This window comes from Ranitomeya variabilis, chromosome 2 (genome assembly GCF_051348905.1).
Source record: "Ranitomeya variabilis isolate aRanVar5 chromosome 2, aRanVar5.hap1, whole genome shotgun sequence".
In the NCBI taxonomy this organism is placed as follows: Eukaryota; Metazoa; Chordata; class Amphibia; order Anura; family Dendrobatidae; genus Ranitomeya; species Ranitomeya variabilis.
Genome location: NC_135233.1, coordinates 299,586,207 through 299,598,885, shown reverse-complemented (window position 1 = coordinate 299,598,885; position 12,679 = coordinate 299,586,207). Strand labels below are relative to the sequence as shown.

Genomic DNA, 12,679 nt, shown 5'->3' with positions numbered 1-12,679 from the left:
AATGTACTAGTATTAACAGAGTTTTATTGTATATGCCTGTGATTTCCATACAATAGTCTAAGAAGTGTTTTGTAGGAAAAGGAAGCAGTTAGATTAGTTCTGCAGATATTGAAATACATGTATTTTCAACTTTGCATTAATTTAGATTTTCTCTTCAAACATTAACAAATAGGTTTATACCAGCTCCACACGCTAGTATATCGCAGCCTGAGTGACATTAATTACCCTGTGTGTAATGTTACATAGTCTACTGAACACCCGCTTTATGCATTATTACTGTGAAATTAATGGGGGCTGAAAAATAGCAGTTGTAAAATGTATCATTGCATGTGGTACCCAGGCGGAGGTCTCATGAACTATGAAAATATAGCATGTGATAACTAATATAGAGATAGCAGTAATTACCATAATTTCCTTATAATATGTAGGGCTCTGACAAGGATTTAAATTTTTCAAAATCCACATTAGCATTTTTCAGCTCCACATAGAGATAAATATTCTTCACATTAAAATTTGCAACTTGTCGACATTCGTATCATATGTACAGTTGTAAATAGCAAATAGCGTTTTGTAATGTTTCAGTGGGAGCCTTCCAATTACATTCATTTTCAATGTCTGCAGAATAAACTGCATTACTCAGATTCACATGGTGAGTTTCAATACTGAACATGTGAACATGGTCTTACTTATAGTGGCTGTATCCCATATTAATTCCTACAAGTCTCCTGACCCAAATTAACCTAATCACATATGCCTATAAGGCTGTTAGGCTCAGAATAGTGGCAATAAAACTGAAGCCCACCGTAAACTCTAGATAGCCGTCTTGCCCTACTCGCTCAAGCTGGCCTGGTTTGTGACATGCCAGATCGCTCCAGTGTTTCTGGACGAGCTGGAAATCATAACTCAATGTAAGTCTATGACAGCAGAACAAAGCCAGAACGAGCCTTTCATAGACTTACACTGAAAGCTTGTGACCGTTACCGCTGACTTCCAGCCAGTCAGAAGTTATGGTCACAAGATGGTGGTGTGGAACCGGAGCGGCCCTGGGAACAGCTGAAGGCAGCTGATGGTAAGTATAAGACTAGGGTCAGAGAACTTAGATTAGTGGCACCACTCCAGCACTGCCATTAAAAAATGGCTGGAGTGGTGCTTTAAGTTCTGGAGCTGCTATATTTGTACTGTATATTAGTTACTTCCTGGATTTAACTACAAACAAGTCAAGGTCATCTTAGAACCGTCTGATGTACAAGGGTGTACTTACTTAACCCCTTAACAACCACTGATACACCTTTCAAAGGTGGCTGTTAAGGATACTTATTCCCCTGCGCCACTTTTTAAGGGTATAGTGCCCCCCAACATTGGAAAATCTACGGGACTCTGTAGAACATGATCTGGGCCATTTTTTACAGGCCGCCTGTTACTTGATCACTGTTATTCACCGAATAATGGCAATCACAAAAAATAAAAGTCTGATTTAAAATGTATTTCTCTCTCCTCTGAAATTATCTAACATATTAGAGAAGAGAGAAATGGGATCCCCTGAGCTCCCCGATACCTCAGCAATCCCCGTCCCCACTGGCCTTCCTCATCATCTTCCTGGAAAAAAAATGTTGGGCTCATTCGTAGTGCACCCACTGAGATCTGCCTAACGGTACCCGGCAACAATAGAAAAATGTTCCTGTTGCTTCCTTTTGATCACTGTGATAGAACCTATCACAGTGATCAAAATAAAAATAAATAGTAAATCAAATCCCCCTTTGTCACCTCCTTAGTTAGATAAAAATTCTAAAATTGGAAACATTTTATTTTTTTTCTTTCTTTGCAGTTAGGATTGGGGTTGGGGTTAGGGCTGTGTTAAGGTTAGTGTTGTGCTAGGGTTGGGGTTAGGGTTGTGTTAGGGATGGAGTTAGAATTGGGGGGTTTCAAAAGTTAAAAAAAAGATGATTATATGATAGCTACGATTGAGTGCAAGTGCTCGCTAGTCGAGTTTGCATCGGGTGCTCTGGTATGCGTGAAGTTTCGCAGATCCCCCCATGGTTTTTTATGCGTGTTTAGCAGCTGCAAAACATGAAGGGCAGGAACTCAAGCATGTCATTCGTGCACCCGTGATATTTGGTGCATATCTGATCACTGTTTAGGCACATTAATGGCTCTACAAATACAACATGGTGCCCACTCTTGATTCCGGCCAATTTTGCTTTTAAAGATTAAAATGGCACTTCTTTCCTTCCAAGCCCTGCCGTGCGCCCAAACAGTAGATTTCCCCCACATATGGGGTAACAGCGCACTCAAGAGAAAGTGCACAACAAATTATGTGGTCTATTTTCTCTTGTTACCCTAGTGAAAATAAAAAAAAGTTTGGGTCTAAAGTAAATTTTTTGTGAAAAAAGTTAAAAGTTCATTTTTTCCTTCCACATCGCTTTAATTCTGGTAAAGCAACAGAAGGGTTAATAAACGTCTTGAATGTGGTTTTGAGCATCTTGAGGGGTGCAGTTTTTAGATTGATGTCACATTTGAGTATTTTCTGTCATATAGGCCCCCGAAAGTCACTTCAAATGTGATAGTGTCCTAAAAAATGATTTTGCTGGAAAAATTAGAAATTGCTGGTCACCTTTAAACCCTTGTAACTTTCTAACAAACAAAAAATATGTTTCCAAAATTATGCTGATGTAAAGTAGAGAAGTGGGAAATGTTATTTATTAACTATTTTGTGTGACACATCTCTCTGATTTAAGGGCACAAAAATTAAAAGTTTGAAAATGTCTAAATTTTCAAAATTTGTGCCAAATTTCCATTTTTTCAGAAATAAACACAAGTCATATCAAAGAAATGTTACCACTAATATGAAGTACAATATGTCACGAAAAAAACAGTCTAAGAATCAGTGGGATCCATTGAAGCGTTCCAGAGTTATTACCACATAAATTGACAGTGGTCAGAATTGTAAAATGTGGCTTGGTCTTTAAGGTTAAAATTGGCATTGTCACAAAGGGGTTAAGCATTTACACACGTGGTCAAAATTGTTGGTACCCCTCGTTTAATGACAGAAAAACCCACAATGGTCACAGAAATAACATGAATCTGATAAAAGTAATAAATAAAAGATCTATGAAAATGAACAAATGAAAGTCCGACACTGCTTTTCAACCATGCTTCCACAGAATAAAAAATAAATAAAACTCATGAAATAGGCCTGGATAGAAATAATGGTACCCCTGAAAATAATGTGATAAAAGCGACATGTTAAATCAAGGTGTGTCCACTAGCTAGCATCACAGGTGTCTACAATCTTGGAATCAGTGAGTGAGGCCTGTATATAGGGCTACAGATACTTACTGTGCTGTTTGGTGACATGGTGTGTGTCACACTCAACATGGACCAGAGGAGTCTTATGTGATAACCACTGGAATCAGCAAGTAGAGTCAAATCCCGACATTGAGTATATTACAGGCTGTAAGGAATTGGCATGCTGCAGTGCTTGATTTTATAAATAATGCTCCCAATATAAATGAAGATGTAATAATCCTTACTTTGTCAGACTGCACAATATTTTATTAACATAGCCATGTATCACATTATTTGACAAGTTATGGATTGCTACATGTGTACAGGATAAGAACCATTAACAATACAGGAAAACAGCACCCACTATCAGTACATAAATACAGCATAAAAACCACCATCAGTACATGAATATATCATCAGAAGCACCACCGGTACAGATATACATCACTATAACAATCATCAGCATATGAGTACATTTATCAGAAGCACCATCAAAAAATGAATGTTGTTAACAGCCATCAACAGACTACGAACAATACAGGAACCACATTACCAATGAGTCGTAGAATTGCAAATAATCATTTACATCCAAGTGACTTATAGGGAACATTTTCTCTGACTGGAGTTTTTATCTTTCTCTTCTTCAACATCTTGCCCTTATGCCATATTGACTTTCCACATCCACATGCTGTCTCTTCAGACTTCAATCTTCTCTGGTCATCTTTAGCACATCCCAACATGGTGTCCTTAAAAATAACACTGTCGTTATAAGGTCGCTGAATAATAATATCTTCCCCACGCTGCACACCTGAATAAATAATTGCATCTCAATGTGCTCCTTGCACAAAATATTTCCCTCACACTTTCTCTCTTATGATAGATGGCTGCCACACTGTCCTCTTCTATAAAATATTGCTTCCCCAACATCCGCCCTTATGAATTATAACTGCCACACTATCCACCATAATTAGCTATAGCCACCACACTGTCTGCCCTGATTTGCTATAATCACCACACTCTTGCCCTGATTAGCTATGAATGCCACACTGCTTGCCATGATCAGCTATATCCACCACACAATCCACCCTTATTAGCTATAACTGCCACACTGTCTGTCCCTATTAGCTATAACTGCCACACTGTCTACCATTTTTATCTATATCTGCCACATTATCCATACCTTTAGTGTTTTTACTCTATGCTGCCCCCTTTCCGTACTGGTCTCTCTCGCAGCACTGTCCCCTCACACTGTATCCCCTCAGTTTATATTTATGTCTATTCTGTGACCCCCTTCTCACACACACCCATGCATAGCCTTTAACCGTGGCTCCGGTTAAAGGCTAAAGGCCTGAGCTGGATCCGGGGGCCGCCGGAAGGTGAGTATAGTATATAACTATTTTTTATTTTAATTCTTTTTTTAACAGGGATATGGTGCCCACACTGCTATATACTACGTGGGCTGTGTTATATACTGCGTGGGCTGTACTATATACTACGTGTGCTGTTCTATATACTACGTGGGCTGTGCTATATACTACATGGCCTGTGTTATATACTACGTGGGCTGTGCTAAATACTACGTGGGCTGCGCTATATACTACGTGGCTGTGCAATACACTTCGTGGCTGTGCAATATACTACGTGGCTGTGTTATATACTACGTGGCTGTGCTATATAGTACGTGGCTGTGCTATATGCTACGTGGGCTGTATTATATACTACATGGGCTGTGTTAAATAATACATGGGCTGTGTTATACGCTACGTGGCTGTGCTATATGCTACATGGGCTGTATTATGTACTACATGGGCTGTGTTATATGCTATGTGGCTGTACTATATACTACGTGGCTGTGTTACATACTATGTGGCTGTGCTATATACTATGTGGGCTGTATTACATGCTACGTGGGCTATGCAATATACTATGTGGCTGTGCTATATGCTACGTGGCTGTGCTATATGTTACATAGGCTGTGTTATATACTACGTGGGCTGTGTTATATACTACGTGGCTGTGCTATATGCTACGTGGGCTGTGTTATATTGCCGGGTGCAACCAATCAGCGACAGGCGCAGTCCAGCCACGAATTGGCGTGGGATATGAACCACACTTCGCTGATTGGTCGTGCCTGGCCGGCCGAATCCTGTGTACTCATTGCATTATTCTTAAATCTTCATATATAAACTACATACATATTCTAGAATACCCGATGCTTTAGAATCGGGCCACCATCTAGTAATTAATATCCTCATAAAAATCTAGTTTCTTCAGCTCCATTGGAGTGCTTACCTTTCCTTTGTCTTCTCCTCAGCGGTGCAGGAGTGACATCTACATTGTGATAAGGTGACCTCATTGGGCTGCTGTACATCATTTTGGCCTCAGAAGTGCCTGAAAGATACAAGTTCAGTTGAAATCAGGGAGCCAGCCTTTTGTATGTTTTTCGAGCTGGCTGTCAGTTTAATAACCGGCTTGGAGATAGGCCTAATCTCATTGTCGAGTGTTGCAAAATGCTCATCCCTGATAGATACCTGGGACTGGTGACCTTCTGCTGGCCGTGCCTGCCTTTTAATTTTGCCCCTGGTTGGGGGCATGCAAATCATATTACTAAAGGTGCAGTTTTTATAAAAGCTATATCCTCTACATGCTTTGTCTATACTGTTAATTTTGGCCGATAGACTCTTTTTAAGCAACCTCTCCATTTAAAAGAAAAAATGTTATATCAGTTTGCAAAAGATTGGATGTAAAAATCAGTAAATCTTCACCTCTTCCATGGTAAATGCTTGGGGATTAAATCATATTGCATTAAATCAGTTGTGCAGTTGAACAATCCTTTCCTTTGTAATCAATGTCAAACAATACTCTCATTAATAATAGCAAGTGGACCAATGTGACGACTGTTCCAGGACATTCATTTTCCTCCTTCAAATTCAACAACTTCCTTTTCTGTGACTTTTTCCCACTTTGAGCAATGAGCGCTGCAGAACAATACAACACAATTACTTCCTTCCTTTGCTACTGTGTATCTGCTTGGATCCCTTCCATCCAGTCTCAAAATAAACAAACTCTGTTTTTCTGACAGCCCCTGGTAGAACGAAAATCACCAAGAGGCGTCAGGAACAAGCGGCTTTTGCAGCTTCCACAGTAGACTTATTGTAAGTAGTGAAACGCTCTTAGAATGCAGATGGAGCTGTAGCCATGCTGTCTGTCATTGTAAAGTCCACAAATGACATAAGACTTTATCGGCTACCAAACAATTACTTTTTCTATACAGTTTCTGACAATTGAAGACATTTGTGTAATTATACTTTATGCATAAATATTATAATTTCCCAAAGTCCTATCTTGTAGCCATGGTATAGTAAGGACTTCTAATAACTTTCAATAATGTATGTATCTAAATACACTACTCTGGAAAAATTGAAGGTGTTTGTTAATTTTGTTTTTGCAGTGTACGTTTGTGGTGTTATGACTTCCTCTAGATTGGCTGCCCCTTAAGTTTGTAGTCCTAGGCCCATGAGCGGTAAGACTTGTAGTGTAGCTTTCTATATGAAGAGATTGGCTTCCTGCTGGTAGATGGGCTCACACAGTTTGATCAAAACGTGCACTAGGTAGCTCAAGCTTTACAGATAAGGGGGCTGATAATCAAAGTTTTTATGCCAGAAAACGAGCACAAAACACTTTTTACAGTCGTAACCTTTTTTACAATGCAGTGTTGCACAAAAACATTGCCATTTTCACGCCAGTTTCAAGCAGTTCCTCCATAATGGATATAACTGAAGAGGAGCGGGGGGTGAGACAGTGCATGGCTACACTAACCCCATCAAATACAGGGAAATTGGTGGCGTTCCTTAAGCCAGAAATGTTACTCCAGTTCCTGACTGGAGTAACATTTCTAGTGAGGTACACAGAGGGGCATGCCACTGATAAGATGCACCTGATTCATTAAGTCTCAAGTGCCTCTTATTGATTTTGGTGCATCTTATCACTTCACACCCCTCATTAAGACTAGAGTCAGAAAAGTCAATCTTACTAATTTTGGGGCCATAGCCTATATAACTAATGCAGTTCAAAATGTATATATTCAATGTTTACATAAATTCCTTTTCCTTGTGATAAAATGTATCGCGTAATGTTAGAGCACCGCTCCAGTGGGGGTGAGGTTTCCACACTGGAGTGGCGCTACTAAACTAAAACATCTGCCCTCCGTCTTATACTGACCCTCACCTTTTTTCGGTGCCACTCCAGGCCCACAGCTCCATCTTGTGACCACAGCTTCTGACTGGCCGAATGTCAGAAGCTCTCCATGCAAGTCTATGACAGCCAGAAAGAGGCCAGAAAGAGGCTCTCCTAGACTAGTGTTGACTTGTGACTTTCAGCCAATTACATGAAGCAATGGCCCAGTGGGAAGTCAAAAACTGCTGGAGATCGAAGGGAGTAGGGATGATAGATGGTGAAAACACTAGTGGGTGAGTATGAGACCAGGGGAGGGACCTTGCATTAGAATCACCACTCCGCCACTGCAATAAAAAAATAACAAAATGCTGGAGTGGTGCTTAAGCCCTCGAAGGTAAGTCTGTGTTCCTTATATGATAGGTCCTCTGGATTCCTCACTGCTCCAAGTCAAATCATATAAAGTTTTCAGAAAATCCAGCACTCCAGATTTTTTTCAGATAAAAAATTTGATTTTATAGAGAGCGCTGATATTAGTTTGTGTATGCTAGTGAATACAGTATTCCACCACTCCAATCATTAGAAAGCGCTCTGAGAATTACAAAGTATCTTATCACATAAAGCGAATCTTCAGATTCCACAATACAAAAAAATCACAATGTAAAAAACAGGTAAACTGCTGTAATGTTCCTATACAAAGAGATATAGTGTGGTCTGACCTCTATCCTGTGCGAGAACTGATGTAAGGTGCACCTACACAGCTAATGCAAGTCTGCAGCAATGTTTCCCAATAGAAAATACATTGACTGTAAGGACGTCCAAAAGGATACTAGCCCCCTTTCCTCCATTTATTGGCTTGGATTAGGATTCGAGGAATGATGCAGAAATTTGTCAGCCTTCTCAGCATGAGAACATGTGCTGGAACCGTCATACAGAAACATTGACTTCTTTTCTAGGATTTACCAGAAGTAAATAAGTGACTTACTTTTTGTTTTTATCAATTTCTTTTTCTTTGTGTCTGTTGCATTTTCTTGCCTAGAGAATAATTGAATAAGGTTTAAAAATGCCATACAGTTTTATCAATCAAAAGTCTCCTGCAGGCAGCAGCTACTGACACTTCCGCCCCTACTACACAAAGTGACCCTGCAATGTCACATTGCCATGGTCCTGCATATAAGTAGGCCTGATTGAATTTCATTTCAATATAAATCTAAACCTACCATATACATTAGACTGATGTAGGACAGACCTGCCAATACTGTCAGGTCCAACTGACAGTTTAATGTATGTGGAAGCCCCGAAAAATGTGTTAACATGGAAATATTGATCCAGCATGTCCGATTTCGGACTGCCGACTGTACTATCTCCTGTCGATAAGTCGCCGCCAGGCATGTCTGATAACAGATCTCTTATCGGCTGAACAAGTGATACTGTGTATGGGAGATCTGACTGAGATGGCTGCCGGCCAGAAGATCAGCTGAACCATCGATCGGATAGGCTCTATTCTCAAATTGTTTTTTATCTACTTTCAATATACAGTTGTGTGAAAAAGTGTTTGCCCCCTTCCTGATTTCCTATTCTTTTGCACACTTAAAAGTTTCACATCACCAAACAAATTTAAATATTAGACAAAAAAAACAAAAGTAACCACAAAATGCAGTTTTTAAATGATGGTATTATTATTTAGGGGAAAAGAAACGTCAATAGGGCGCTGTGTGAAAAAAGTGATTGGCCCCCTTCCTTAAAACATAAATTAACTGTAGTTTATCACATCTTTGGAAAGCTGAGTTCACGTTCCCTAGCCACGCCCCGGTCTGATTTCTGCCACACCTGTTCTCAATCAAGAAATCACTTAAATAGGACCTCCTTTACAAAGTGAAGTAGGCCAAAAGGTCCTCAAAAGCTAGGTATCATGCCGCGATCCAAAGAAATTCTGTAACAAATAAGAAACAAAGTAATTGAGATCTATCTGTCTGGAAAAGATTATAAAGCCATTTCTAAAGCTTTGGAACTTCAGCGAACCACAGTGAGAGCCATTATTCACTAATGGCGAAAACATGGAACAGTGACAAACCCTCCCAGGAGTGGCCAGCTGAGCAAAATTACCCCAAGAGCGCAGCGAAGACTCATCCAAGAGGTCACAAAACAACAAGACCCCACAACAAGACCCCACAACAACATCCAAAGAACTGCAGGCCTCACTTGCCTCAGTTAAGGTTAGTGTTCATGACTCCACCATAAGAAAGAGACTGGGCAAAAATGGACTGCATGGAAGAGTTCCAAGACGAACACCAGTGCTGAGCAATAAGAATATAAAAGCTCATCTCAGTTTTGAACTTTTTGGAAGGTGTATGTCCTATTACATCTGGCGTAGAAGTAACACAGAATTTCAGAAAGGGAACATTATACCAACAGTAAAATATGGTGGTGGTAGTGTGATGGTCTGGGCTGTTTTCTGCTTCAGAACCTGTAAAACTTACTGTGGTAAATGGAACCATGAATTCTGCAGTCTACCAAATGACATGAAGAAGAATATCCGGCCATCTGTTTGAGACCTCCACCTGATGTGCACTTGGGTTATGCAGCAGAACAATGATCCAAAACTCACCAGCAAGTCCATCTCTGAATGGCTTAAGAAAAACAAAATTAAGACTTTGGAGTTGCCTAGTTAAAGTCCTGACCTTAATCTGACTGAGATGGTGTGGCATGACCTTAACCCCTTCGTGCCATGCGCCGTACTAGTACGGCGCTGCCGGCACTGCATTAGTGCCAGCCGCAGTACTAGTACGGCGCCCCGATCACCGCGGTCTCACGCTGAGCGCCGCGGTGATCGGGTGCGGGTGTCAGCTGTATATGACAGCTGACACCCCGCAGCAATGCCCATTTAACCCCTCTGATGCCGCTGTCAATAGTGACAGCGGCATAGAGGGGGATCGCGCAGGGACGGGGGCTCCCTGCGCTCTCCCACCGGAGCAGCGCGATGAGATCGTGCTGCTCCTGTGACCTGGAAGGAGTCCCCGGATCCAAGATGGCCGCGGGACTCCTTCCGGGTCATGAGATGACCCTGCTTGCCGGCGCCTGCTGAGAGCTGCTGAGTGCAAGCGCCGGCAAGCCTCTGCAAAGTGCCTGTCAGATCGGTGATCTGACAGAGTGCTATGCACACTATCAGATCACCGATCTGTGATGTCCCCCCCTGGGACAAAGTAAAAAAGTAAAAAAAATAATGTCCACATGTGTAAAAAAAAAGAAAAAAAAAATTCCTAAATAAAGAAAAACAAAACAAAAAATTCCCATAAATACATTTCTTTATCTAAATAAAAAAAATATCACACAATAAAAGTACACATATTTGGTATCGCCGCGTCCGTAACGACCCCACCTATAAAACTATATCACTAGTTAACCCCTTCAGTGAACACCGTAAAAAAAAAAAAAAAACGAGGCAAAAAACAACGCTTTATTCTCATACTGCCAAACAAAAAGTGGAATAACAAGCGATCAAAAAGACGAATATAAATAACCATGGTACCGCTGAAAACATCATCTTGTCCCGCAAAAAAAAAGCCGCCATACAGCATCATCAGCAGAAAAATAAAAAAGTTATAGCTCTCAGAATAAAGCGATGCAAAAACAATTATTTTTTTATATAAAATAGTTTTTATTGTGTAAAAGCGCCAAAACATAAAAAAATTACATAAATGAGGTATCGCTGTAATCGTACTGACCCGAAGAATAAAACTGCTTTATCCTTTTTACCAAACAAGGAACGGTATAAACGCCCCCCCTAAAAGAATTTCAGGAATTGATGGTTTTTGTTCATTCCGCCTCCCAAAAATCGGAATAAAAAGCGATCAAAAAATGTCATGTGCCCAAAAATGGTACCAATAAAAACGTCAACTCGTCCCGCAAAAAACAAGATCTCACATGACTCTGTGGACCAAAATCTGGAAAAATTATAGCTCTCAAAATGTGGTGATGCAAAAACTATTTTTTGCAATAAAAAGCGTCTTTTAGTGTGTGATGGCTGCCAACCATAAAAATCCGCTAAAAAACAAACGCTATAAAAGTAAATCAAATCCCCCTTCATCACCCCCTTAGTTAGGGAAAAATAATAAAATTTTAAAAAATATATTTCCATTTTCCTGTTAGGCTACTTTCACACTAGCGTCGGTACGGGGCCGTCGCGCTGCGTCGGCCCGACATACCGACGCATACTGTGCAAGCGCCGCACAACGGGGGCAGCGGATGCTGTTTTTCCACGCATCCGCTGCCCCATTGTGAGGTGCGGGGAGGTGGGGGCGGAGTTCCAGCCGCGCATGCGCGGTCGGAAATGGTGGACCGTCGGCACAAAAAAAGTTACATGTAACGTTTTTTGCTGCCGGCGGTCCGCCACAACACGACGCAACCGTCTCACGACGGTTGCGACGTGTGTCAATACATCGCAATGTGTCGCTAATGTTAGTCTATGGGGAAAAAACGCATCCTGCAGATGACTTTGCAGGATGCGTTTTTTCGCCAAAACGACGCATTGCGACGTATGCAAAAAAACGCTAGTGTGAAAGTAGCGCTAGGGTTAGGACTAGGGTTAGGGCTAGGGTTAGGGCTGGGGTTAGGGTTGGGGTTAGGGTTTCAGTTAGAATTGGGGAGTTTTCACTGTTTAGGCACATCAGGGGCTCTCCAAACGCGACATGGCGTCCGATCTCAATTCCAGCCAATTCTGCTTTGAAAAACTAAAACAGTGCTCCTTCCCTTCCGAGTTCTCCTGTGCGCCCAAACAGTGGTTCCCCCCAACATATGGGGTATCAGCGTTCTCAGGACAAGTTGGACAACAACTTTTGGGGTCCAATTTGTCCTGTTACCCTTGGGAAAATAAAAACATGGGGGCTAAAATATCATTTTTGTGGAAAAAATATTTTTTTTATTTTCGCGGCTCTGCGAGATAAACTGTAGTGAAACACTTGTTGGTTCAAAGTTCTCACAACACATCTAGATAAGTTCCCTGGGGGGTCTAGTTTCCTATATGGGGTCACTTGTGGGGGGTTTCTACTGTTTGGGTACATCAGGGGCTTTGCAAATGCAACATGACACTTGCAGACCAATCCATCTAAGTCTGCAATTCAAACGGCGCTCCTTCCCTTCCGAGCTCTGCCGTGCGCCCAAACAGTGGTTCCCCCCCATATATGGGGTATCAGCGTACTCAGGACAAATTGGACAACAACTT

General features: G+C 41.2%; 1 long non-coding RNA gene across 1 annotated transcript; it reads right to left on the bottom strand.

The window, feature by feature from the left end:
* Window positions 1-3,054: 3,054 nt before the first annotated feature.
* LOC143805621 (uncharacterized) lies at window positions 3,055-9,068 on the bottom strand. The gene is made up of 3 exons (XR_013221289.1): window positions 8,444-9,068; window positions 5,578-5,676; window positions 3,055-4,031 (listed from the first exon to the last, which is right to left on the bottom strand). It is a non-coding gene; the product is annotated as an uncharacterized LOC143805621 (long non-coding RNA).
* Between the last annotated feature and the right edge of the window lie 3,611 nt (window positions 9,069-12,679).